Raw genomic sequence first — 26,411 nt, 5'->3', positions numbered from 1 at the left:
CCCAGGGATGGGGGAGCCTGGTGGGCTATGGGGTCGCACAGAGTCGGACACGACTGAAGTGACTTAGCATGGCCTTTGGAGGGTGATGGGGTGACTAGGCTGTCAGGGGACTTGGGTTTTCCTGCTCAGTTCTGCCCTTGCCTAAGTGCCTTCTGGTGCCTCAGTTTCCCCAGCTATAGAAAGAGGTGGATGAATGAGGTTTATCTCCCTATAAAATTCTAGAATCTGGAGCTGCCCCTGGAGCTTGGGGTTGCAGCTGGCTTGGGGTCCTTGGGAGCTCCGGAAGGGAGGGCACCACTCTCCCATTTGCTGTGCAAGTTGTCAGCCTCTGTTGACAGCAGGGCCCTTGTTCCCGGTCCAGCAGGCCCCAGACTCTCCCGCCTTGTCCCCTGTCCCAGGATCCTGGCCATCTGTCTCCAATTCCACGGGGGAGAACCTTGGGCCCGAGAAGACCTGTGAGGGAGCCATTTAGTTCAGCCTCCTTGTCTTTTAGGTGTGGAAATTGAGGCAAAGAGGGAGGTATGCTCTGGGTTAGTCATTGCAGAAACGAGGCGTTAGGCATCAGGCGTACCAACGCTTAACACTTGAACGGTTACACATCGAATTTGTGATTTTATGGCTGCGTGTGATTTAAGACGATGCTGAAGTCATTTAATTGAGAAAATTGTGTTGACAAAGTTTTTAAGTAATAATGCTTGGATTCAGGAAAAAATCATGAAGATGGTTCCCAGGTGACTGAAATCTGGGGAATGCTGGTACAGACTGAGCTGAAGGCAAGTGGGGAGCCAGTGCCTGAAACCAGGTTCCGGGACTCCTGGTCCAGGGCTCTCTGTAGCGGGAGCTGTGCTGCTTGGAAAGTCCGAACAGTCCTGGTTGGGTCCTGGCTGGCTCAGGTTTGGGCACTGTGGTGTCTGCAGGTGCCTGGTCCTTGGTGGCAGGGGCCCCCTCCAGGGCAGGGGCCAGGTATGAAGCCAGGGTGGGGTGGTGCTCAGGTTCTCAGGAGGAGAGCCCTGGGTTAGGGCAGGCCTTGGGGGCTACACTTTAGGCAGGATAGGGGGAGGTGCTGGATGGCCCATGCCCTGTCTCTTTCTGTGCGGTCGAGATGCATTCCCCACAGTCGGAGGAACACAGCGAGGTTGTGAAACTCCATATCTCATCCAGGTGTCCTGACGGATGTGGGGGTGCACATGCTCAGGCTTGCAGGGTCTGATGAGGGCCCCCGCTGTGCTCCAAAACCCCACACCAGAAAAGCGCCCAGCCTGGTCATGTCCGTATAAGGGCCTCCCTCCCAGCTGTGTTCCCAGTGGTGCGAGCGGCGACGAGGACAGACCAGGACAGCAGCAGCATGTGGGAGGGCGCCGACGGTGTGGTGGGCATGGAGCTCTGTGCAGGGGGTGTCAGGGCCCGGGTGTATCTCCTGTAGAAAGCAGGGGTGATGCCGAGGGCTGTGTGCGGGCCTGGGGTCCACAATGCTCTGATGCTACAGTGGGACCGCCAGCCTTAGGGCCTTCGGGCACTCTCAGGAGTGGTGAAGGTCGTGCAGTTTGCAAGTTTCCAGTCAAGAGCTGAGCGCACCCTACATGCACAGGCAGGAGGAGGTGCTCAACTCCTCATGAGTCCCTCCGGCCCTCAGGGGACTGGTGCCTGTCAGCTTTCCATCATCCGCTCGGAGGTGGGAAAGGGAGGGCCAAGCATCCTGGGCATTGGATAATCCACAGCCGGGCAATGGATTGTTCTGTTTCCTTTGGCCTGATTCTGATTATTTCTTTTTGACAGTGCATGTACGTGATAGATTTTCCTTCCCAATCCTGTTGGACTCGGGCTATTAAAGTCAGCTTGTATTCCCTGAGCACGAGACTTGTGAGATGGCACAAGTCCCTGGTGGTAGGATGAGGCTGGTGGCAGAGACAGTCCTGGACGTGGGGCCTGGCGTTTGGTGAGCACATACTTGGTCTGTGCCAGGACACAGAGCAAACGTGTTTTACCCCCCAGGGTCTCCCTGAGCCATCATGACAACCCTGGGAGCTGGGTGGTATTTCCAGCAGCAAGTCCACAGTTTCTCCATGGGCTGGTTCGGGGCTGCCATCTGGTAGAGGACGGGGCCAAAGGCCTGGCTGAAGCTGCTTTAGAATAACGTTTCTCGTTAAGCTGAGAAAATGTCACTTGGCTGCATCAGAGAATGGGGGCAGGTGCCAAAGAAGATTATGGGGGAGCAAAGCCTCCCCAAGCCACCCTTGGCACCATCACTGAGAACTGCTGTCCTCATTTGGTGGATGAGGGAAGGAGGCTTGGAACGGTGCAGTCGCAGATCCGCCGTCCCCAGCCAGGTTGCTGTGGAGCAGGGACTCGAACCTGAGTCCTCCTGCCACCAGAGCCTGGGGTGTAACCTCCATGCTGCCCGCCACTGGGAGGTAGATAGCTGAGCAGAGACCTGAGGCCTCATGGGGGCTCTACAGTGGTCCCTGGAGGCAGAGGGCCCAAGGGTGGCCATGGAGGGCCTTTTGGCTCATCAGACCGGAGGAACGCAGGGTGCGGCGAAGAGGGAGGCAGAGGGCATCTTACTGGGAGTGCAGAGCCGTGGACACCGGGCAGCTCCGCCTCCTCTCCCCAGGGTGCCGGCGTCCCCTCGCCGGCTTTTCCTGGCTCTGGGAGCATGATGGAGAGCTGCAGTAAAGAAGCAGGAGGCACAGTGGCCTCTGCTGCCTGTGGGGACCCGGTGGCCACCACCCCCAGGAGCAACCTGACCTGCTGTCTGTGCCCTTGAGTCAGGGCCCTGACAGTGATGGAGAGCCCCGCCTGGCAGGGCGGCGAGCAGTCTCCCTGCAGTTCTCCCTTCTGGCCAGGGCGTCATGGGAGGAGGGGGCCTGCCCTTGCCTCTCCTCTGGCAAAGATGGGGCTGCTGGTGGCAGAACCTGGGGGAAGGAGACTGTTTAGAGCTGAGGTATGGGGGTGCCTGGTGGATGTAGGGTTTAAACTCATTTCCCATTGCATCCTGTTTTTTCTGATCCATAAAAAGGGGGATGAAGGGATAGTATCTTGTGTGTGTGCTAAGTCACTTCAGTCGTGTCTGACTCTGTGTGACCCTGTAGACTGTAGCCTACCAAGCTCTTCTGTCCATAGGATTCTCCAGGCAAGAATACTGGAGTGGGTTGCCATGCCCTCCTCCAGGGGATCTTCCCAACCCAAGGACTGAACCTTGTCTCTCCTGTCTCCCGCATTGGCAGGCGGGTTCTTACCACTAGTACCACCGGGGAAGCCCCAAGCATCCAGTGGAAGGAAGTGTAGATTCTCTTCCCAAAGGCACAGAGCATTGCGCACGTGATTTCAGGGGCGGGGTCATAGATTACTCTCAAGCTTTTCTTCCTACCTTGCCAGGCCGTGAGTTCAAATTCCTTAGGGAACTGTGAGGGTCCTTTGTGAAAGCCCACAAGGATCCCAAGCTCAAAGGCTCACCTGGGGCAGGCTGGTGGCACAGGTGAGCGGGCAGGTGGCAGGGAGGCGGTACTGTGCACTGCACCCCAGGCCTTGCCACCGGGACAGCCATACCTCAGTGCCAGCTGATTGTTGACAGGGCACCTGGGCCCAGAATCCCCACGTTCTCTGAGTTTTAAAAAGAGAAGCCAGAGAGCTGGATTTTTATGTGGTGTTCTTAGATTAAAAAATTAGCAACTCACGTCTTTTTAAAACAGCTCATATTGAGAGATGAGGGTTCCAATGTTTCCACATCCTCATTAATATGTGTAATTTTCCTTTTTTTGTGGATTCTAGCTTTCCTAGATGTGAAATGCTATCTCATTTTGGTCAATCGGTATATTTGAAAAAACACTGCTCAGGCCAAAGAATGTCCTTCTGCCAGCTGATTTCATTCTGGCCACCATTAGAAGGTTGCCAAGCGCGTCTCTACCCAGGGGCCACTTTCCAGGCCTCTCTGCGCCCCACCGTCTGCCTCCAGCCCAGCTCAGTGGGGAGGTCCTTTTTCCCTCAGTGCTTCTTCTCTCTTCCCCCAGGCCCTTTGGAATGAACCATCTGAGTGGCAGGCACCAGGATGATAGTAGCCTGCAGTGGGGGGTTTCAGGGAACCAAACCAACCACGCTCCGCTTTGCCTCCCTTCTGCCGGTCACTAAGTCTGAGCTGGGAGACGAAGGGGCTTACCTCTGTGTAACTGCCTCACCAGAACCTCCTGCCTCCCTGGATCAGGTTTCAGGGCAGGCTGGGCTTCCTTCCAGCATGGCTGCCCTGGACCAAGCTGGGGATGGAGCACGAGGAAGGTCTGGGGCAGTCTGGTGATGGAAAACAGTTTATTTGCTGACAAACACTCACTGTCAATGCCGGGACAGGTGAGTCAACTTCACGTCTGGCACGGTGACACACACATTTGCGGTTGGAGAGAAACAGTATAATCGATTGTGTGTGAGTGGCCCAGCAGCCTGAGACCTTGCTGGTGTGATCAGAGTTTCAGGCCTTCCTGCCCCGTTGTAGGTCTCATCGTCCTGGTTAACGAAACCATTACTCCCATGCATGAGTCGCTTCTAGGAGCCAGTTCTCCTTCTTGGTGCCTTTCACATACAGAAACCGGGGCACGTGGATGCTAGTGACTTGCTTCAAGGTCACACAGCTAGGAAGTGGCAGAGCCGGGATTTGAACCCAGACAGGTGGCGCAGTTGGTTAAAGAATCCGCCCTGCCAGTGCAGGAGATGCAAGAGATGCAGGATTGATCCCTGGGTTGGGAAGATGCCCTGGAGGAGGAAATGGCAACCCACTCCAGTATTCTTGCCTGGGAAATCCCATGGACAGAGGAGCCTGGTGGGCTATATAGTCCATGGGGTCGCAAAGAGTTGGACACGGCTGAGCGTGCGCACACACACACACAGCTCCAGCATCACTGTGGCACTTAAATTGTAAATGGTAGGTCTGCCTGTGGAATCTTGGTCCAGGCTCTTTGTGTCAGAGGGGAACCAGAGGCTCAGGGCTAGGGTCAGCTTAGTGTGCAGGTCCTTCCTGGGTCAGGTGGGAGTCTTACGAGGGCCAGGCCTCCCGGATCGCTGCCGGAAGGGAGAGGAGGTGCCTGTTTAGAAGGCCTTGAACACACTTCCCATCTTCAAAGGCCAGATCTGGAAAACACTGTGGGTCATGCTGTCCATAGAGACTCCCACCGCCTGACCCCAGCCCGCCTGCCTCTAGGCCCCCCTGCATGTTGGGTGTGTGTGCAGTTTGCAGTGGGGTGGTGGGTCTGTGTTAGGGCTGCAGGCTCAGAGACCTGCTCAGAGGGGGAAGATTAGAGTGGCATCTGGATGTCCGGTGCCTGGGGGCCCCTTGGCAGAGGGAGGCTGGAAGCCTTTCCTTTAATCTGACTCCGGTTAGCTGTGGGGTGGGGGAGTGGTCAGTGCCCCCATCACAGACAGAGGTGGCAGCCTCCTCACCCGCTGCGGTCCTTCACCTCCACGTTTCCACCGTGGAGAGAACTTGACAGAAATGTCTGGAAGACCGGACCTTTCTCTTCAGGGAGTTGAGGCTCCTCCGTGCAGCCCAGCCTGCTCCTCTGAACCTTCTCGGGGCTTCCTTCCCACCCTGCCAGTGTTGTCCTAGAGCACGTATTTATTATTTCAACTACTTCACGGAGACTCCACCCACCACTCTGTGCTCCTGCTCGCTTGCTGTTTACATTTCTCTTGGCCCGCTTTCCAGCTCCATCCCTTCTCTCGAGGTGAAGAGCAGGCTGAATGCACTGGTGGGCTCCGTGGAGCCCCCGTGAGCCCCGAGCTTCTTGGAGACCTCTCGATCCACACACCCTGCCCTCAGTCACCACATCGGCATCTCTGGGAGGATGGGCAGTCATTGCCTCAACTGCCCCTCCCCGCTGGACACTTGAACCGCGTTCAGTTTTGAACTCATGAACAACACTCTTACCAATGCCTTTGTGTCGGTGGTCTTTTTCCCCTTTGGAGTTGTTCTTAGGGGCTCCCAGGACTTTTTGACTTCTTCAATCCTCAGATCAAGGCTGGAGAGACTGTCTCCCTCTCTCCTCTCCTCTCCCCCAGGGTTCCCTCACCCTGAATTTTCTCCTGAGTGACTGCCTTACCCTGGCTCATCGGTGAGGGTATCCTTACCCTTTCCCGCGATCCTGGGGCTGACGAAGGAAGATGCCCCTGACTCCCGGCTGGCTCGGCTGGTGCTGCCCACCTCCTGCGCTTGAGCCCCCAACCCAGTCATTTCCTCCACAAGGACCAGGGGACATTTTAAAGGAGCAGGAAAGTCCTAAATAGATGGAGAATTTCCTAGCATTTTAAAGACTTATGAAATGCGTTTTTATATGGGGCCAGCTGGGGAGTTTCTCATTAGCTCTGCTGGGGCGTCTGTGGGGAGTTGAGCTGAGTGGAGCCAGGCAGGCGGGGTAGGAAGATGCGGTGGCCCCGAGCTCACCGGGGGAGCGTGGCAGGCATGCGCCGACTGGTCTGTACCGTGGACCCCTGGCCAGGCGGGCCTTTGTTAGCGCTGCTTCCCCCAGCTCAGGAGGCCTCGGAGACCTTCAGGTGGTGACTGGAGCTGAGAGGTGGCCACTCTGTTACCATGGTGAGCAGTCCACGAGGTAGGGCATCTGTGCCCCGAGTGCACACGGAGGCATGCACTTGTGTGTGTGTGTGTGTGGTGTGTGCGACTGTGCCCAGGTGCCTCGGCCCTGACTCAGACTCTTGGGGGCTCTGTGGCCTCCGCACCCCTCTGTGCTGCATCCCAGGCCCTCGGGGCTGACTTGGCCCAGCTCTCCGAGGGGATGTGGTATTTCCTGCCCACCCTTTCCTCTGGCTCTGGACCAGCCAGGGGCCCCGCTGGGCTGCACTGTACATTGCTTCCTCTGTGCCACGTCTGCCGTGCACGTGTGTGTGCACATGTATGCTGGTGCCCGGGGTACGTGCAAGGGAGTGTGTGTGTGTGTGTGTGTGTGTGTCTCTCTCTCTCTTCTGACTCTTTTTTTCTCTCCCCCGTGGCCTGACTGATGGCTTCGCTGGAGGGGGGTTTGTCTTGCTGAGTTCACCTCCAAGGGTGGACTTGGAGCTTCCTCGGAGGCAGGGCCTCTGTGCCATTCGTCCTGTACCCGCAGGCTGGCATACAGCAGCTGCTCTGCCATTGTACCCTTGCTCTCTGCAGTGAAGTTGCAAGCTCCCAGCCCTGCTGACTGGGGACTGTCCACTCCACGAGCCCAGTGTATCTGCCCTCACCTCTCCTGGGGCTCTGGAATTTTTCACAGGCACCAATGATGAGGGCTGTCCTGACGGAGGGGCTGGTCCTACTTTATCCAACCTTGGGTGCTCCCTAGGGTCTGGGCCCCCACTGATGGATGTTGGAAATCAGCAGTTATTTTGGTGACTTGAAGCCTGGCTATACACCAGGGCCACAGTCGGGCGTGTGTGTGGGTGTGGGCCCCGGGAGTGATGATGACATTGTTCCTCGGGATTTGGGGGAGGTCTCACCGTGGTTTCCAGGCGTGGTTTACATTGGCCCTGCTCAAACTTGACCATGTAGGCAAATTTGGTGATCTTGTTAAAACGCAGGTGCTGACTCAGCCGTTCTGGGAGGGGTCTGAGATTCTGCATTCTAAGCCAGCTCCAGAGTGGTGTTGATGGCCCACCCACCACCTGGAGTAGTGAGGGCTCAGAGGGTTTGATGAGTTAAGCCCTTTCACCCACTCCCCTTGACTCCTGTTCTGGCGGGGGCCGTCTGCCTATGGAGCTCCTCCTTCAAAGCTCAGTCTACATGACGCCTCCTCCAGGAGGCCACCACGATTGCCCTGCCATAATTACTGTGCCTGCTCCTGAGTCTTGGGAGCTGACTTCCTCCTGGTCCTCATTGCTGTCTGCTTGGTAACGACGTTCCTCCTGTATGTGCCTGGTTCCCTTCCTGTTCTGCTCACTCCCTCAGGCAGCGACCATGTCCGATTCTCCCAGAGCTGGGCCCTGTCTTGGTCACTGACAGTCACTGAGCCAATGTTTGCCAAGGTGGAGAACTTCACTTCTGCCTCTTCATCTGTGTTTTCCCTTGGCAGCACAGGGCCAGATTGTTGTTCCCTTTGTTAAGAGCAAGAATTGGGTTTGAGGTTGAAGATACTACTTGTGTGACCTTGAGTAAGTTACTCAACCTCTCTGTGCTCTCCCTGTGCTCATCTGAAGTGGGGATGCTTATCCTGCTTCCTGGGACCATTGTGAGGACGATATGAGGGGATGCACGGAGCTTAGCCATAGCCCCCAAGGGTGGCAGCTGGTGCTCTCCCCTCTTACTCTGTAATATATTGACAGCACGTTGAGGGAAGCTTGGCTTGGAGCTTAGCTCCGAGCCTTGATCTGTGTGGGCCACAGAAGGCTCCGACAGGCCCCTCCCTTCCTCCTTTTCCTTGTCTCTATCGGCAGTCTTTAGGCGTCGCCACAGTGGGCAGGGTACTCACGCCTTCACCCCCATGCAGGGTTGGGGTGGGACTGAGCTCTCAAGGGACCATCCTTTCTCACGCTGACCTTGGAGTGGGGCACTGCGTGTTTCCCCTGTGGAGAAGGCCGGGGTGGGGTTGAGGTTGGTAGGGGGGTAGTGGGCAGGGTCTGAAAGCCAGAGGCTCTGAGGCTATCGTATGATCAAGCTCCTTCCCTGGGTGGGGCTTGATGCACCCACCGTGTGGCCATGGGTTGGTGCCCGGCAGGAAATGGCCAAGGTCAGCCCAATCGTGCAGCCTGGCTGGTCCTGGCTTCCTGGGCGGGCACTCTGCAGGGCCCAGCTTCTGGGATGGGTATGTTTAGCACCGCGTCAGTCACAGTCCTGTTGTAGGCTGTGGGAGGCCTGCAGGGGTTAGGCGGTTGTCCTCTCTGCTGATCCTCTCTTAAAATTCTTGAGCGTGAGGCATGTGTGGGTACGTGTATAGGCTCTCTCTCCCTCTCTCTCTCTCGTTCCGTGTGTGTTAGGTTGAGCCTGGCTAACTGATGCCTGTCTAGTTCAACAAACCCATTACCTTGCCCACACTGATAGATGGCTCCTCTCTTGTTGTTGCGCTTGGTTGCTTCAACGGATGGCTGCTGGCTGTACTTAGTAATAGTTAGCACATCAGACTGACACTGAATCGAGTAAAAAGGAGACACTTTTGCTTCTGCTGTTCTATTTCTCTGGGCTAAATGCGATTGTGGAGGCAAGGGTAGTGCCTGCTTTGCTCACCATTGTATTCTCAATAACCATAATTATAAGCAACTGTAATAACAACAACCATGAAAAAACCCAACCATCTAGTGAGCATTTGCTGGGGCCAGGCAGGGGCCATGTATTTGACATGCATCTTTCATTTAACCCTCTTAACCACAGGTGGTAGGAAATAGTATCATGCCCATCTCATGGATGAGCAGCTGAGGCTCAGAGAGGTTGAGAGATGGGTGTAGGCTTTCACAGCTGTTCCGGGCCAGGGCAGGATTTGAACCTGGGTTGGTTTTGTCTGAGTCCAGGGTCTGTTCCTCTGGAGTTGCTACTTCACAGTGACCAGGACCCAGCGGAGATGTAAGGCATCTTTGTCGGGGGGACATCCCCAAGGATGTGCTAAGAACCCTAGAGGTCATGGTGGTGACACACACTTCCAGGGTCAGTGTGAGGGTGATGACTGCTGATGGACACAAGCCCAGGAATGCTCTTCAACAGTGATGTGTAACAGTGACAAGTCATTTTGCCTGCACGCACACACACTCATACACTTGTTCACAAACATAAGTACACTGTGCCTACACATTCTAGACACACGTACATGCCCACTTCCCCACACAATGCACACACACATACAGTGCACATATACAGACATTCACATGTTCCTCCATACCTCACATGCACACACATACACTCAGTGCAAATGTGCACACCCCCGTATATGAATGCTCACACACACATACACAGGGCACATATGCACACACTTCCAAACATGAGCACATACCCAGACATGCACACACAGGCACCACACACCCATCCACACCCCTAGGCTTGCAGATGAGCAGAAAGAGCTGCTTCCGGGATCTCTTTTCAAGGATGAGGACAGTTCTCCCCACCCGAGGAGGCTCCCGAGATGTCCAGGTCACCCGTTACTCTCACTCTGCTTTCCCTTTGTTGTACACTCAGGGCTTCAGACATTCTTTCCGACCAACGATCCACACCCCTGCTGTTGGGCCCGGCGCCGGGCAGACCCGGGTGCAGACAGAGACCCCAGTGGCCATCTGTCCGCGTGCCTGGCCCGGCCTGCGCTGGCCCACGTGCACCCCACCCCTAACTTGGACATGACTTCATTTCCACTCTGCACCTGCCGCTTTAAGAGCCCAGGGCCGGGTGGGCCTGTCCCCAGGGTCGGGCTGGGGGAGGCTGGACAGCTGCGGGTTGGGGGAAGCTTTGTTAGCTCCCAGGGGCCTCCTGGAGTCCGGGCTAGGCTGGGGAAACTGCAACAAAGGCCGACAATGGCCTCCTTCCCTCCCTGGGCGGCCTCGGAGCAGGGCCTGGCTGGGCGGCCTCTGGGGGCCCCTGTTATTTCCTGTGCTGGCTGCGGGGCTCCTGGCCAGCCGCAGTGGGCAGGAAGCGGGGCTGGGCATCTCCTCCCCACCCGCTGGGCTGGCTCTCTCAGGCCAGAGGGGCTGCTGCTGTGAGCCGGGCTAGCGCGGCCCGCCCGCCCCGCCATCCTCTGCTCGGGCCTGCTTGGAGGCCAACCCCGCTCATGTCTGCCCAGACTTCCCCGGACGGGAAACCCGAGCCCATCCCCACTGCCCTGACCCTGCTGCAGACCCCACGTGCTCCACCATCTGCCCCCCAGCCTTTGTGGTCGCAGTGCTGGCCCCACAGAACTGAGGATGGGTGGGGCTGGGAACACTGGGTTGGTTAATGCTGAGTTCATCTGGGATTGTGTTAGAAGGAAGCTTAGATTTAGTGTTAGGGTTAAGGTTAAGTAGTCGATTTAGTATTAGGGTTAAGGTGAGGTTTACCAGCCCTCAAGGCCAGAAAGAGGAGTTTTGCACAGGGTTGAAGCAAACAGACCTTTACATCAATCCTGGCTTCCCTTCCAATGTGTTCATCACCTAATCCTCAGGGGTCTTCGGCCACAGACACGCAGTGGTGACCCACCCTCCAGGCTCATATTCTAGAATGAGGAGACTGGGGGGCAGCTGAACACGCATGGCATCACTCTTGGCTTCTTAGCTGTGAGTATGGGCTTGACTCAGTTATTCCCCAGGGCTCAGTTTCCTGATCTGTAAAGTGGGGAGCCTGAAGCCCTACCTTTTGACGTTGTTATACGAATGAGAGAGGGCAAAGATGTGTGTTCACACAGTGCCTGGCACATAGCAAGCATCCAACAAACACCAGCTCTGGTGATTGTGTTTTATTCGGCTGTGCCGCATGGCGTGTGGGACCTTGGTTCCCTGACTAGGAGTTGAACCCGTGTCCCCTGCATTGGAAGAGCAGAGTCTTAACCACTGGGCCCCCACGGTAGTCCCCAAACAGGAGTTAGTTATTGTGTGTACCTTATTTTTAATTAGTTTATGACATTTTGGTCACACTGGTTGGCATGGGGCTTGAGGATCTTAGGTTCCTGACCAAGGATTGAACCTGTGACCCTGAATTGAGAGAATGGAGTCTCAATCACTGGGCCACCAGGGAAGCCCACCAGTTCTGGTGATTATTAATGAAACAAGATGAAGTGCCCAGGTGTCATTGGGCAGTTAGTAATTGATGAAAGAACTAATTATGTCAGCAGCCAAGGGTCAGGGTCACTGCCGGTGAGCTTCCTGGCAGCTGAGGCCAAAAGAGAAATAGGATGAAGTAGACACCTCTGTCTCATTCAAGTACTTGGGACTGACGACATTTATCCCTGGCACTAAATGCTGAGGAATTTACCGCGTGGATCCTCATTAATCATTGAACAAACAATAGCTCTGTCTCAATAACAATTTGGCACACAATACAGAAACATCTTTCCTCGATTTCTTTCTTAAATTGACCCTGGAAAATGCTCCAGGCCTAAGTGCACAGCACAGCCGTGGAGTTACGTGCAGTACAGCCTGGAGGGCATGCGGCAGAGACGGGGCGTCTCAGCTGGCTGCGTCCTGGGCAGCTGCTCAGGTTACCTTCCTAAGTGCCTGGTTAAGCGCAATCAGGCGGCTTCCTTTAAGGCAGAGCCCTTGGTCTGCAAGTGGTTGCTCTCAATCTTGGGGAAGACTCATCAGATTTTTTTTTAATTGAAGTATAATTGCTGTACAATATTATATAGGGTAGGTGTACAATATGCACGTGTGTGTGTGTGCTCAGTCGTGTCCAACTCTTTGGAGCCCGCCGGGCTCCTTTCTCCATGGGATTTTCCAGGCAAGAATACTGGAGTGAGTTGCCATTTCCTGCTCCAGGGGATCTTCCCGACCCACGGTTCAAACCCAGGTCTCTTGCATCTCCTGTATTGGCAGGCAGATTCTTTACCCACCTGGAAAACTGTAGGTGTATAATATATAGTGATTCATAATTTTTTAAAAGTTCTATTCCATTTATAACTATTATAAAATATTGCCGTGTCCCCCATGCTGTATAAGATATCCATGTAGCTTTTTTACACCTAATAGTTTAAACTTCCTAATCCCCTACCCCTATATTGCCCCTCCATCCTTCCCTCTCCCCCCATAACCACTAATTTGTTCTCTGTATCCGGGAGTCAGCTTCTTTTTTGTTATTTGTGTTTGTTTATGGCTGCACTGGGTCTTTGTTGGTGCTGGCGGGCTTTCTCTAGTTGTGTTGAGCGGGGGCTGCTCTCCGTTGCGGTGCACAGGCTTCTCCTTGCATTGACCTCTCCTGTTGCCGAGCAGGGCTCCAGGGTGCGTAGGCTCAGTAGTTGTGGCCTACTGGGGTCTTCCCAGACTAGGGGTCGAACTTGTGTCCTCTACACTCGCAGGCAGAATCTTAACCATGGACCACCAGGGAAGCCCTTCTTCTTTTTCTTTTTTTTTAAAATTTTAACCTCAGCAACTCCTCTCCCATTTTTGAGGAACATGTATCCCTAGCTCAGGGCGTCTTGGAACACATTTTGGGAAGCTCTGTTTACATATTTATGTTTTGAGGTCAAAGCCCAGGAGACACCTCGCCCACTGGGTCCCCACCTTCTCAGCTTGGATTATCATCAGGCTGTGGTTAGCATGTGGGGCCTGAGGGCTTTTCAACCAGCGGAGCCCACCCCTTGTTCACTTTTTGCCAGATTACTGTATTTACTTATCTGAGCAGAGCTCAGCCTTCAGGAGGGACACAGCCAGGGAGAATGAGGCTCAGAAAGGCTAAGAGGGCACACGGCTGGGGCTGCTATTGCAGGATCTGTCCATAGATGCACACGCCCAAATGCACACACGCATACCGAGACACGCTCACACTCAGCCGCTCTTTGCTTTGCACGTAAAGTGTGAACAGTGTTCTGTGCCCGAGATGGAGGAAGTCCAGCTGCAGCCCCCTCTGCCCCCTCCCCTCCCAGCTGGCAGAGTGGTGGGCCTGGCCCCGGGAAGGTCTGCCAGTGGCCACTCGCCCCTGTGTCTGGCGGGCGCCCCGTGGAGTTTCCATGGTGAGCTCTCCTTTGGGGGCCCCTGGGTGGGACTTTCCATCTGGGTGGAAACCTGACCCGCAGGCCCCGGGAAGGAGGAAATGCCTTCCCCAAATGTGGAGAGAAAGAACAGAGAGGCAGCCAGCCTGGGACTCCAGCCCGAGCCCCCGACTCCTGTGAAGCCGCAGAGCTTGGGGACCCGGTCGGATCTGGGGCCCGGCTGCTTGGGACCCACCCCCAGCGAAGGCACAGCCTAGGCGGGGTCGCAGCCTCACACACTGCGATCTGCTTGGGGGCTGACAGCCCTGTGTCCCTGCGGTTCCGGGGGCCTCGAGTGTGTGCGCATCTCATCTTCCTGGAGAGATCCAGTAGCCAATTGGTAAGTGGCTGGTCAGGATTCAAACTTGGCTCTCTCTGTCTCCGAGGTCCCCTGTACTTGTCACTCCGCCCCCCTGGACTCCCTCAAGCAGGCATTTCCACAGGTATCATCTCACTGAATCTTTGAAGCAGCGCTTTGACATTGGTATTGGTATCATTCCTATTCCCCTGTGTGAAAACTGAGCCTCAGGGAGGCTAGGGGGCTTGCCCAATGTCACACAGCAAGTTTGTGGCAGAGCCGACAGCAGTCTGTGCATGCGTTCAGATCATGACTAGCTCAATTCTCCCACTTTGTACGTGCTGAGTCGCTTCAGTCATGTCCAACTCTGTGACCCTGTGGACTGTAGCCCGCCAGGCTCCTCTCAATGGGATTCTCCAGGCAGGAATCCAGGAGTGGGTTGCTATGCCCCACTCCAGGGGATCTCCCACGTTATATGCTCATTTATCAGGAAAAGAGGGCAGTAACAATTTAAAGAGAGCTGGCAATTGCATCAATGGGGGGCTCTGTAGGTGAGTCTGGGATGCAGGTGAGGGTCTGCCTGGCCCATTGCAGGGCATGTGGCTGTGACCCTGTCGCTTTAAGATGGGTGTCTTCAGGTCTCACGCCTGACCCAGGAGCCAAGCCCTTCCTGGCCAGCATCCTTGTGCGTATCCCATGTCATGGCATCTGCATCTCAGGGCATTTTCACCTCATAGGCTGACTTTAGAGCCTGGCACCCCCTTTCCCCTCCCCAGCCCACCCCCAGGCTGAGACACCATCCAGGGGCCAGGGACGGGCCTGAATCTGACCCACAGGTTTGGGAAGGGACCACAAGGTGAGGGTGGAGGATGGAGCCGGGTGCTGAGTTGTCTCCATCACAGGTGTTGTCTTTGGTCCTCCCCAAGCACCATCCCAGACTGTGTCTTGGGGCCTGACCGGCTGGGAAATGCCTGTTTGGGCCCTGACAAAAGTTTCCCTAAAGGGAACTTGTCTGGTGTCAGGGAGAGATTGACCCCCCACTCCTCCACAGCCAGCCAGTACCCTCCATCTCTGGCCTGGGAGAGGGCAGGGGGGTGCTGGGCACCTTGGCCCCCTGCTGCTATGGGGGATGGGCTCTTGTCCTTGTGGTCTGCAGCACAATGGCCTCCAGGGTTCAGGTCAAAGTTTGGGGATGCAGATGAAGGGGGAACTTGGGGAGTGCTGAACGGCAGGAGCACTAGACTGGGAGTCCAGAGCTCCTCGCTCCAGGCCCAGCTCTGTGGCTGGCCGCGTTCAGGGGCCCTCAGCAGCCTGGGCGACTGTGGTACCCTGAGGCAGGTGGTCCCACGGAGGATCTCGCTGGAGCATTTTGCTGGGAGAGTCGAGGCAGGTGGAGGACTCTACAATCCCAGATACGTTCTCTTACATATAATTGAATAGAGGTTTGAGTCCTGTGTCCTCATTTCCAGCCCTGTGCCCTGGCTTGGGCTGTGTCCCCATCCTGCAATGCCCTCCTCATCACCTACCCCAAAGCTGCAAGCCCTTCAAGGCCCAGCCCATTGCCCGTCCTCTGTGAAGCCTTTGTACATGTCTCCCGGGGGCCTGCTCTTTCTGTGAACTCCCGTCCTGCCCTTTGCAGTCTCTGAAGGACCACATGACAGCTTGTCCCTTTCCCTTAACTGTTCAGAGGCTCCATCTCCTCCATTACTCCACCTCCTCTGACGCTTTCTCTCCCTCCCACCCCTAGTAATCCAGCCTGAGGCTCAAGTTGGGCTTTATTCGCTGATGGACAGTTTCTCAGAACATACTTCACCAGGAAGTTCCACTGAATGTCTAACCACCGTCTCCGTTGCTGCTGGAAGAACATCAGTGCTGGAGCTGCAGGACCTCTTGGTGGCCAGTGATGGCTGTGAGCTGAGCCAGCTCACAAGTCACCAGCCGAATGACTCAGCTCAGCAGCTGAGTCACCGCTGGCAAGGTCCCAACAGGCTGCGCTCCATCCGTCATAAATGTCACTGAGCACCTACTAAGTGTCAGGACTGTTCTAGGTGGTGAACAGGGCCAACGAAGTTCCTGCTGTGGGTCTAGTGGGGGAGATGACGCAGGCACAGTACATAAACCAGTAAATAGATCATGTGTTCTGTATTTCTGCTGGAAGGGGACCAGCAGGGTGGCCAGTTAGAGATGATGGGGTGATGGGGAGCAGAGGCCTCTGCCGAGGAGGGGGTGTTTGAGCAAAGGGGGCATGTGCCATGCGGAGTGGGTAGGAGCAGTGTTCTAGCCGCTGTTCTTCATGGGAGTGAGCTGGGCTCATTGAAAGACAGAGAAGGGAAATAGCATCACTGTGGCTGGAATAGGGAGAACCAGGCGCAGCGGAGCATGGAGTGAGGTTGGGGAGCTGAGAAGGGAGGCAGGCAGCAGCACTCACAGAGGGAAGCCACGTGGGTTTTATTCTGAGTTGAAGGGGAGCTGGGGAGGGGCCCACTGCTGTGTGGGCAGTGAAACTTACTTCATACCCATTCCGTTGAGAGACGGAGGGACTGAGACCAGGGGCAGGAGGTGAAGAGTTCAGACTAGGAATTTCTTTTGGAGAAGGTCCAACAGAATTTGCTCCTGAGTTGGATGTTGGGGATGAGAAAAGAAGGGGACCCATGGACAACTCCAAGGTTTTTGGCTGAGTGGCGGGATGGCCAGAGGGGCCCTTCACTGTGATGGCAGTCCTGGGAAGAGCCGCTGGGGTCCAGATGGTGGCCGTGGGCTCAAGAGTTAGACGGTGGCCTTAAGTTTGAGATGCCTCATAGATATTGATGAGCGATTGAATCTGTGTGGTCCTGCGATCTGGGGAGGATGATTCCAGGGGTGCGTTTGGGTGTCATGAGTGTGTCATTAGTACCTAACCCTGGAATGGATGCACCTACCAGCAGCGTGAGCCTGGACTGAGCAAAAGAGTTGAGATCTGTGTCCAGGAGGCATCAGTATCGAAGGCTGGGGTGAGGAGGAGAGACGGAGGAGAGAGATGAGTGGTCAGGGAGGTGGGAGGAAACCCAGGAGAGGCTGGGTCCTCACCACACAATGAAGACGGAGTCCCTGGGCAGGTTCAGAGCTTTACAGAGCGGGGTCCTGTGACCTTGCGGGGACCAAATCTTCTTACAGATGTGGTCAAGTTGCTTGCGATTTGTGCGAATGGGAAGGAAGACCCGCCTCGCGACTCTCACACTTGGTGGGAGCCAGAGCTGCTAAAAACAGCCTTTGCTTGAAACCATTCTGGGGCGAGCAGAGATGGGGTTCAGGGGTTAATGAAATGAACTCTCGTCTGCAGACTGGCCCATCTGGGGGTGTCAGCACTGAGCCCCCCCCCTTCCTGCCTCCCGCTCGGGAAATGTACCCACGGCTGGACCAGAGGTGGTGTCTGGGAGCTGCAGACTGTCCGCGGCGGAGTCCAGCTGTGAGCGAGCCCTCAGCGCTGAAATTGCCAGCCTTGCGCAGCCCAGAGCCAGCCCGCGGAAGTGGGCCAGCCGCACCTCCGTACAGGATTAGAGGGATGTGTAATGGATTAAAGATCAAAAATGTTAATTAAGAAATGGTCTTTTCTAATAAGATGCCTTCAAGGGCACAGGCCTGAAAAGGAGGGGATTTCTCATTTTGGCAACACGGTTTCTGTTGTAATGAAATTGGTTCACAGACAGTGGGGAGGACCCGACGTTAAGTCTCGTTTTAAAGACGTCTCCATCCAAATTAATTAGCAATAAAAAACGGAGGCCCGAATGTCAGGCTGGCAGGCAGGCATTGTGTGGTGGCTTGGCAGGAAGGCTGCATGGACTCCAGAGAATTTCCTCTGTAGCCCAGGGCCGCTGGAATGTTATATCTGGGGGCACATTCCAGGAGGCTTAGTGCGGTCTGACCGTCTCTGGGGTCGAGAAATGAAGCCTGGTTGGATGCTAGGTCTAACTTGATGGGAGCTTGCTGTGTGACTATTAGCTGCCCATGGCCCTTTCTGATCATTCCTCTAAATTTCCTTTCTTATCAACTGTGGATGACAATGAAAACTCTCTTATCTACCTTCGTGGTCTGTTGGAGCAGAAAGATTCTTAGATTTGAAAACTCTAAACCCTCTATGTGAATCAATGAGATTATTGCTAAAGGAAGGTTTATTCTTTGTGTACCTGGTTCAGCCCTGGCCAGGCCACACATTTTGTTTGCTCATTCATTGGTCAGTGGAGACTTGGGCTATGGAGTCCCTTAGGTTGCTTGCATGTCTCAGAAGGGCGCCATAGCCTGATGGTTAAGAACTGGGCTCTGCCTGTTATACAGAGTGAAGTAAGTTAAAAAGAGAAAGACGAATATCATATATTAATGCATATATATGGAATCTACGAAAAATGCTATGGATGAACCTATTTGCAGGGCAACAGTAGAGACACAGACATAGAGAATGCTTGTGGGCCTCCCTGTGGCTCAGCTGGTAAAGAATCCGCCTGCAATGCGGGAGACCCGGGTTTGATCCCTGGGTTGGGAAGATCCATGGAGAAGGGAAAGGCTACCCACTCCAGTATTCTGGCCTGGAGAATTCCGTGGACTAGTCCGTGGGTCGCAAAGAGTCGGACACGACTGAGCGACTTTAACTTCACTTCACTTCACTGTGGGAAGTAGGAGAAGGAGAAGGTGGGGCGGATTGGGAGAGTAGCCTTGAAACATATACATATATGTAAACATTTACATATATGAAAAATGGATTCTCAATGGAAATTTGCTGTATGGCACAGGGAGCTCAGCCCGGTGCTCTGACAACCTAGAGGGGCAGGATGGGGTGGGAGTGGGAGGGAGGTTCAAGAAGGAGTTTGTATACCTATGGCTGATTCATACTGATGGACGGCAGAAACCGAGACAACAGTGTGAAGCAGTTATCCTCCAATTTAAACAAATGTTAAAAAGAACAATAAATTAAAAAAGGAAAAAAAAAAAAGAGTTGGGCTCTGGACTCTGCTGGGTCATCAACATGTACATAAGCTCTGCCTCCTGCTTGGGAGCCCAGCGGAGCCATTCGCCTTCTGTGAGCGTCAGTCTCCTTGTCTGTGAAATGTAGCCAGTGTCTCTGTCTGCTCGCACTGCTGTGATGTGTGAGGGGAGAGAGCCTGCAGTGAGCCTGAGCGCTCGGGAGGTGTGGTGTGGTGAGCGGTGCTGGGCGCTGGGGCTTTTCTTCTTCAGAAGCCTTGGGATCTGTGGGTCGGTTCCAGACTGATCCTGAGTTGGAGACCGGCTGTTTTTGAGTTTCCTGGACCCTCCGCTGTGCAGAACCTCATTTTTACAAGAAGCCAGAGGAAGGAGAGTCCTTCGGAGCCTGGAACTTGCTCTGAAGGTTCCAAGACTTGAGAAAAGTGTGGACCCACACGTCCAGGGGAGAGTCTCCCCCTGCTTCTGATCAGAACTTGCTCTGTCTGATGAAATCGCGTGTGTTTTCTTGCCTACCACACATCTTGTTTTCGGTGGCAGTGATGTTGGGGGCAAGACAGAGAAGGGAGAGAAGTTTTTTTTTTTTTTACTGTCTTCTTTTCTCTGGTTGGAGATTGTACACACTTCTACTTCTTGTTGCCACTTTAATCTTACTGTGGCTGCAAACTCTCACTTTATTTTTTAAAAAATATAAAAAAGTCTCATTGTTTTATTTAATGGTAGTTGCCTGAAACTGAATTTTTTTCTCATATTAATACCATGAATTGTTTTCCTTTTTCTTGCATCTGCCTGCCTTTTTTCAGGATTTTACTTTTTTTCCAAAAAAAGTTATGATAAAATATACACAACATACAATTTACTGTCTTAGCCATGGTCGAGTGTCCAGGTGTTGTGTCCAGGCAACATGTGACATTAGGAGGGTTCACACTGTTGTGTAATCGTCACCCCCATCCATCTCCAAAATTCTTTTCACCTTCCCAAACTGAAACTCTTGAACAGTTTTTGTCCTTTTGTGTCCAGATTGTGTCACCTAGCATGTCCTCATGGTCATCGAAGTTGTAGCACGTGTCAGAATTTCCTTCTTTTTTAAGGCTGACTAATATTCTGTTGTATGTATACTCCACATTTTGTTTATCCATTTATCAGTCAATAGAGACGTGGGTTGCTTAATTTTTTTGGAAAAACTGCCAAGTGGCTTTACCATGTTACAACACCCACCCCTAAAGCTCTGTCTGAGAAGGAATGTGGAGGGCATGGACCTTTCTCGTCTCTCACCTGGATAAAGGACGCCAGTGGCAAGAGGCTCGTTGGGTGTGGCTCTCAGCGGTGAGGGGACGATGAGGTTCCCTGCGTGGAGTGGAGCACGCTCCCCAACCCTCCCAGCTCTGGCGCAGCCTCCTACCCGCCACCACCTGGCCCCAGGAGCGGGTGACCCTCAGACACAGCGTCTTCCTGCCCTCCCCGTCGCACCGAGGCAGACCGTCTCAGCGCCCGTGGCGCTTGGAGGAGAGCGGGAGCTCTCTGCTCAGCGAAGCGTGCTTGCCACTTGTGGGCATGGAGCTGCTTTAAACCTCAAAGTGGCAACTGGACAAGGACAAGTGGCAGAAATACTGGGATGAGCTGCCCTGTGGTCTAAGGTCTGCCCTTAGTGACACCGACCGCGGAGAGAAAGGGCAGGACTGGACCTGACCTTTAAGAAAGCAAAGCTGAAAAGTATGGCCCCGGCAATGAGGACACGTGGCCGAGTGCGGTCCCCGAGTATTGGATGAATGGCCCAGACACAACACGGAGTGAGAGGAGCCAGACACAAAAGGAGCGTGCTGCATGCGCCCGTTATGTGGCATCCAGAACTGGGCAGCACGGTGTCTGGTGACCGAGGTCAGGCAGTCACTGGCCTTGGGGCACGGCTGGCAGGGGGTGTGCCGTCTGCGGGGCCTTGGGAAGGTCTTCTGTAAAAATGTGCCGCCCAGTTTGCTTAAGATTTAAGCACATTACTGCATCTAAGTTGTTTCAATTAAAAGGGGACATGAAAATAAAAATAAAACATCTTCATTTCAGAGATGTGGAGGCTGTGGGCTCTTTACTTAATTTATTTCCCCATGAGTTTATTAGGGTCTGTATTCCAAGATCCACTGCTGGGTTGGACTCAGCCAGGCTTTTACGCTGAGGGTGAAGTTCCTGAGGGCGGAGGGTACTGGCGGACCCGGCCTGTCCTGTTAACATCCTGTGTCACAGGGGAGGGGGCTGCGAGCCCTTCACGGCTCCCTACCATTCTTGGAAAGTAGGGTTCAGACCTCAGGCCAGGAAATTGTTCTAGCATGGGATCCAGGATGCCCATCTTTTCTCTTCCTTCCTGGCCTGACCTCGGGTGAATTGCCCGCCTCCTGTGAGCCCCGGTTCTCTGGCCCAGATGCCAGGATGGCCTCAGTGTTGGGAAAGCGTGTGGGGCATCTGTGCACCTCTGAAGGGCTGGGCACAGGCTGCCGAGTGGGGAATCCTGTCCTGGCACCTGTGTGCCTCCCACAGCCAAGGTGGGGGGAGATGCGGGAGGGATGCCGCCCAGGCGGTGTTCTCAGTGGGGATCACTTCCGTGACGGGCAGGGCTGGGGGGGAGGTTTTGATTCACAGGGCTGTCCTGCCATAACTGTACCAGCACTGCCCCTGCAGGAGTCAGGGCCCCGAGGCTCTGCTTCTGGATCTCAACTCCGTTGCTTAGTGGTTTTTCAACAGGGGTTTCTCCATTCATTCATCTCCTCATTAAGCCTTATTTGAACACTGTTTCAGTGCTTCCGGGTGGGGGTTGTGTCCCAATGAATACTGTTTGGAATTAGCCAGTCATGGGAGGAGAGGAGGGGGGATCATCTTCTTAGCGTCCTCCACGTGCCCAGCTGAGCGCCAGGGGTTTCTGAACCCGCGTTGCCCCATTTAATCTGAGTGACTACTCTGTGCATTGGTTGTTATCGATTCCACTTTACAAGGGAGGAGACCAGGTGTTGGACTAACTGCTTGCTACTCAAAAGTGTGGTCCACGGACCGGCATCACCCATCAGCTGGTTTGAAATGTCAGCATCTCGGGGCCCTCCCTAGACCTGCTGAGTCAGACGCTGCCTTTGAACAAGATCAAAGGAGGTCTGTGTGCATGCCCAAGGCCCTTGTTGACGAAGCGTGAGCAAGCTGGGGACACACTCGGCTTTGCCTCTGCCCTCTTTAGCTATAACGATGGCAGTCAGAAGGAAGCTTTTTGAGGTGACAGTAGCCAGCGCTGCGCTGAGCTCTTGCCGTGGTTTATGGTCTGTTATCCTCTGATAGCTCTGTAATTCAGGCCCTGTTGTCATCGTCTCCCTTTCACCGTTGAGGAAAGGCCTCAGAGAAGTTAATAACTTGGCCTAGGTCATGCTGCATTTGGCAGGCCAAGCGCCTTCTTGGGGTGTGTGTGCGCGTGTTTTGGAGGGGAGGTGGTGATCCTGGCATGATGTGAGGATTTGGGGATGTGACTCCTGGTGGAATCAGCAGACAAGGCAGATTCTTTGGGGAGACCCTGGACACTTCCTCAGAGGTGCTGCTGGCCTCCCAGGGGGGAAACTTTCTGGCTTTTCCTTTGAGAATCAGCTCCGTGTCCTCTCTTCTGAGAAGCCCTTTCTGATTTCCCCCTCCTTTCACCCTCCGCTTATTTTTGGCCGTTGCCTTTATCACATGGTCTGGTTTGTGCCTCTATTTGCTAGATGAGGAGGTCCTTGATGGAAGGACCATGTCATGTCTTGGTCAACTTTGTATCCTCTATCCCTAGAACAGTTTTTTTTTTCCTTCATTTATTTTATAATTGGGACCTTCTGTGTGCTGAGTCCTGGCTTAGACACTGATGTGTGCATGGTAAGTAAGGCAGGTGTGGTTCCTGATCTCTGGAATGTAATAGGGGGGAAAGCTCTTGTGGGAAGCCTGACTTATTCATTCATTCATTCATTCAGCAAACACCAGACCCTGGCAGGGGGTTACAGTGCATGCAAGTCAGAGTGATCCAGGCCCTTACAGAGCTAACAGCCCAGTGGGGTGTCGCTGCCAGAAATCTGTCTTTATAGACTCAGCACAGTGAAGAGAACAGGGCTAAAGGGCAAGGCTCCCGGCCCCACCTAGGCAGGCAGGGCACCTTCCCTCGGGGAGCCCTGAAGCCTAAAGGGACACGTGAAGGAGATGTTTGGCCCCTCATTCTTTCCAGACCAACATACTTACCGAGTTTGGGGATCTTAACTTCAAACGAGCACAGTGAAAACAGGCAGGTTTGCTATAGCAAAGGTGTGCGTGTTTGTGAAACTGCAGTTCCAAGCCTGAAAACAGCCAGTGCCCAGCAAAGCTTGCTCTGAACTGAGGCCTCTCACACACCACACGCTGGTGGCGAGTTTGCAGTGATCCCCTGTAAGTCGACCCAGGGACGCCTTCTTGTCACCCTCCAGCCATCTGCTGGTCCTTGGGTTGCATCACCTCCAAGGCATATCTCAAGCTTGCCTTTTTCATTTTTGAGCCTATCTTATTGTAAAATGAAACACAGACACCTCGCAAAACAAATGTGGAAGTGAAAGTCGCTCAGTTGTGTCCGACTCTTTGTGACCCCGTGGACTATACAGTCCATGGAATTCTCCAGGCCAGAATACTGGAGCGGGTAGCCTTTCCCTTCTCCAGGGGATCTTCCCAACCCAGGGATCGAACCCAGGTCTCCCACATTGCAGGCGGATTCTTTACCAGCTGAGGGCAATCACAAAGCAAATGTACAACTTAGCAAATTCTTATAAGGTGAGATATCATTGAAACCCCCCATCTGTGTTCTCCATCCGAGACACAGCCCCCTCCTCCTTTTAAAAGTAAGCATTCACCTGACTTTTATGGCCATAACTCGCATTTCTTTAATGTTGTCACCTCAGCGTGCACTCCCTACTGCTACAATTTAGACTTGGAGTGTCATTCTTTAAGGAATTGTTGTGGTTTAGTCACTAAGTCATGTCTGACTCTTTGTGACCCCATGGACTGCAGTGCACCAGGCTTCCCTGTCCTTCACCATCTCCTGGAGTTTTCTCAGACTCATGTCTATTGAGTTGGTGATGCTACCCAACCATCTCATCCTCTGTCGTCTCCTTCTCCTCCTGCCCTCAATCTTTCCCAGCATCAGGGTCTTTTCTGATGAGTTGGCTCCTCTCATCAGGTGGCCAGAGTATTGGAGCTTCAGGTTCAGCATCAGTCCTTCCAATGAATATTCAGGGTTGATTTCCTTTAGGATTGATTTCCTAAAGGTTGATTTCCTTTAGGATTTAGGATCACCTAAGTGTGTACCCCCTGCCACTACAATTTAGACTTGGAGTGCCATTCTTTCAGGAATATGAGGGTGTAATGTTGTTAGAAAGGATGCTTATTTTAAGCATCCTTTAAAACAAGCCCCTGCAGTGGATCCTTCTGATGTTTAGGCTCCTGGATAAATCATTTTCCACCACTGGCAGGTGAAGGTGGAGCCAGAATAACATTCTAGTGCCCACCACCTAGCAGCTGTCCCCTGAGGGTTTGATGAGTGGCTACACAAGCCACCAGAGTTTGCGGTCTTTAGGGGAGGGGGTGACCCAGTCCTGTACCAGGGTGATGACGGCTGGAATGACTAACGTTGTGGAGGGGAGGAGCTGGTGAACTGTTCTGAGTGAGGAGTCATCCATCAGTCTTTCCTTGACTTGTCATTTGTAACATATTTTCTCTTCTGAGCATTTGGGGAATTAATCTCCTCACACCTGCTGCAGCAGGTGAACCCGAGTTTGCTGTTGGGGTGTCCGGGGTGCGCAGGTGTGTGTCTTTGAGACCATTCTTCATTAAAATTAATGGCAAGGGGGCTTTTCCTGCTGTGTCAGGCTCCTCAACACTCCCTCCAAGGAGGGACTCTCAGGCAGGTGGTCACACGTCTGGCTTGGTTTGAGTTCCCAAGAGTCATAACTTGCAGAACTGTGTTGAGTTCTAGAATTTACAGGCATGAGTTCTATGGGATTGGGCTAAGGTGATTTAAAAATAATGGTTAATTAAACAGTGGGCTTCCCTGGTAGCTCAGCTGGTAAAGAATCCACCTGCAATGCAGGAGACCCCAGTTTGATTCCTGGGTCAGGAAGATCTGCTGGAGAAGGGATAGGCTGCCCACTCCAGTATTCTTGGGCTTCCCTAGTGGCTCAGCTGGTATAGAATCTGCCTGCAATGCGGGAGACCTGGGTTCGATCCCTGGGTTGGACAGATCCCCTGCAGAAAGGAATGGCTACCCACTTCAGTATTCTGGCCTGGAGAATACTGAAGTCACAAAGAGTCAGACACGACTGAGCACCTTTGACTCACTCACTCAGCCTTTGATGTGGGCCATGCAGTCCTCAGCATGTAGGGCTTCCTCATGTCCTAGAAACTTACCTCAAGCAGGTGGATGACAAAGCCATCCTCTGACCAGGAGCTGGAGCTGTTCACTTCACAGACACTTGCGGAGCCGGCATGGTGACAGTGAGTGCGTGAACATCTCATAAAGGCTCCCTTGGCTGCAAATTCATGAACTCCTGAGGGTAAATAGAAGGAGAATGTGGGAGGTGTTAATGTAGCAAGTCAGTAAGCTGAGTGAATGGTAAGCATCACAAACCCGTGGAATCTGAAATATGATATTGAAAGTCAAGGAAAATGTGATTTTTGAGACTAGAAATTCTTGGCCTTGCTTGTTGACCCTCCTGATGGGGAGTCGGTTTTGTCTTTGGCACCGAGGATGCTGCGGGGCTGGATTTGGTCCCTCAAGGGGCCACGTGCCCCTTGCCCGTTGTTACACAGTCTAAGAGGAAAGAAATAACAGTCATTGTACAGTATGGCAAATACTTTAGAGAAGAAAAGCAAAATACCCAAGCACAAGATAATTTTGTTGTGTGTTGGTGACATGGAATGAGAATTGTCCTCTACCTTACTCTGGAGCCTAGAGCTGTGCTGTCTTTTGGCTGGACTTAGGCTTTTAAAAAGTCTCAATGTTTTTTAAAGTTTATTTTAAAAATATTTATTTAGTTATTTTTGTCTGTTTGATTGTGCCAGGTCTTAGTTGCGGCATGTGGAATCTAGTTCCCCAACCAGGGATCGAACCCGGGCCCTCTGCATTGGGAGCCCAGAGTCTTAGCCACTGGACCACCAGGGAAGGCAGGTCTTACATACTTGAGAAGAAAACTCGAGAAACTGAACAGCTCCATGGATGAGGGCTCCGAAGCACGTTCATGCCTGCCCCCACCACTCCCCATCTGTCAGAGGTGCTCACAAGTATCCAAACTCAGGATGGATGTTGTCCCCGTGTTCCCAACCCATCCGTGCCCCCTTTCCTCCATCATCACATTCCATTGCTTGGCAGTGCCCTGGGAGGTGGTGACTGCCCCAACCACCTCCTTTCCCTGGAGGTGTACCAGCTGGCCCTGGAGAGCTCTCAGGAGGGATGCTGGAGGGTGTGGTGTTGACCAGGTAACAGCTGGGTTGGATGAAGTAGTCTCTGAGGTGGATGAAGTGGTCTCCGAAGAGATGGGCAGGGTTATACAGCTGGAGGG

At 53.6% G+C, this 26,411-nt stretch overlaps 1 protein-coding gene across 2 annotated transcripts in view; it reads left to right on the top strand.

The window, feature by feature from the left end:
• Positions 1–26,411, top strand: part of ZNF423 (zinc finger protein 423) — a 345,953-nt gene that overhangs the window by 58,561 nt on the left and 260,981 nt on the right. The gene's annotated exons all lie outside the window — the stretch shown is intronic.

This window comes from Bos indicus, chromosome 18 (genome assembly GCF_029378745.1).
Source record: "Bos indicus isolate NIAB-ARS_2022 breed Sahiwal x Tharparkar chromosome 18, NIAB-ARS_B.indTharparkar_mat_pri_1.0, whole genome shotgun sequence".
Classification (NCBI taxonomy): Eukaryota; Metazoa; Chordata; class Mammalia; order Artiodactyla; family Bovidae; genus Bos; species Bos indicus.
Note: the sequence above shows the minus strand (reverse complement) of the source record. Positions and strands in the feature narration are given on the sequence as shown.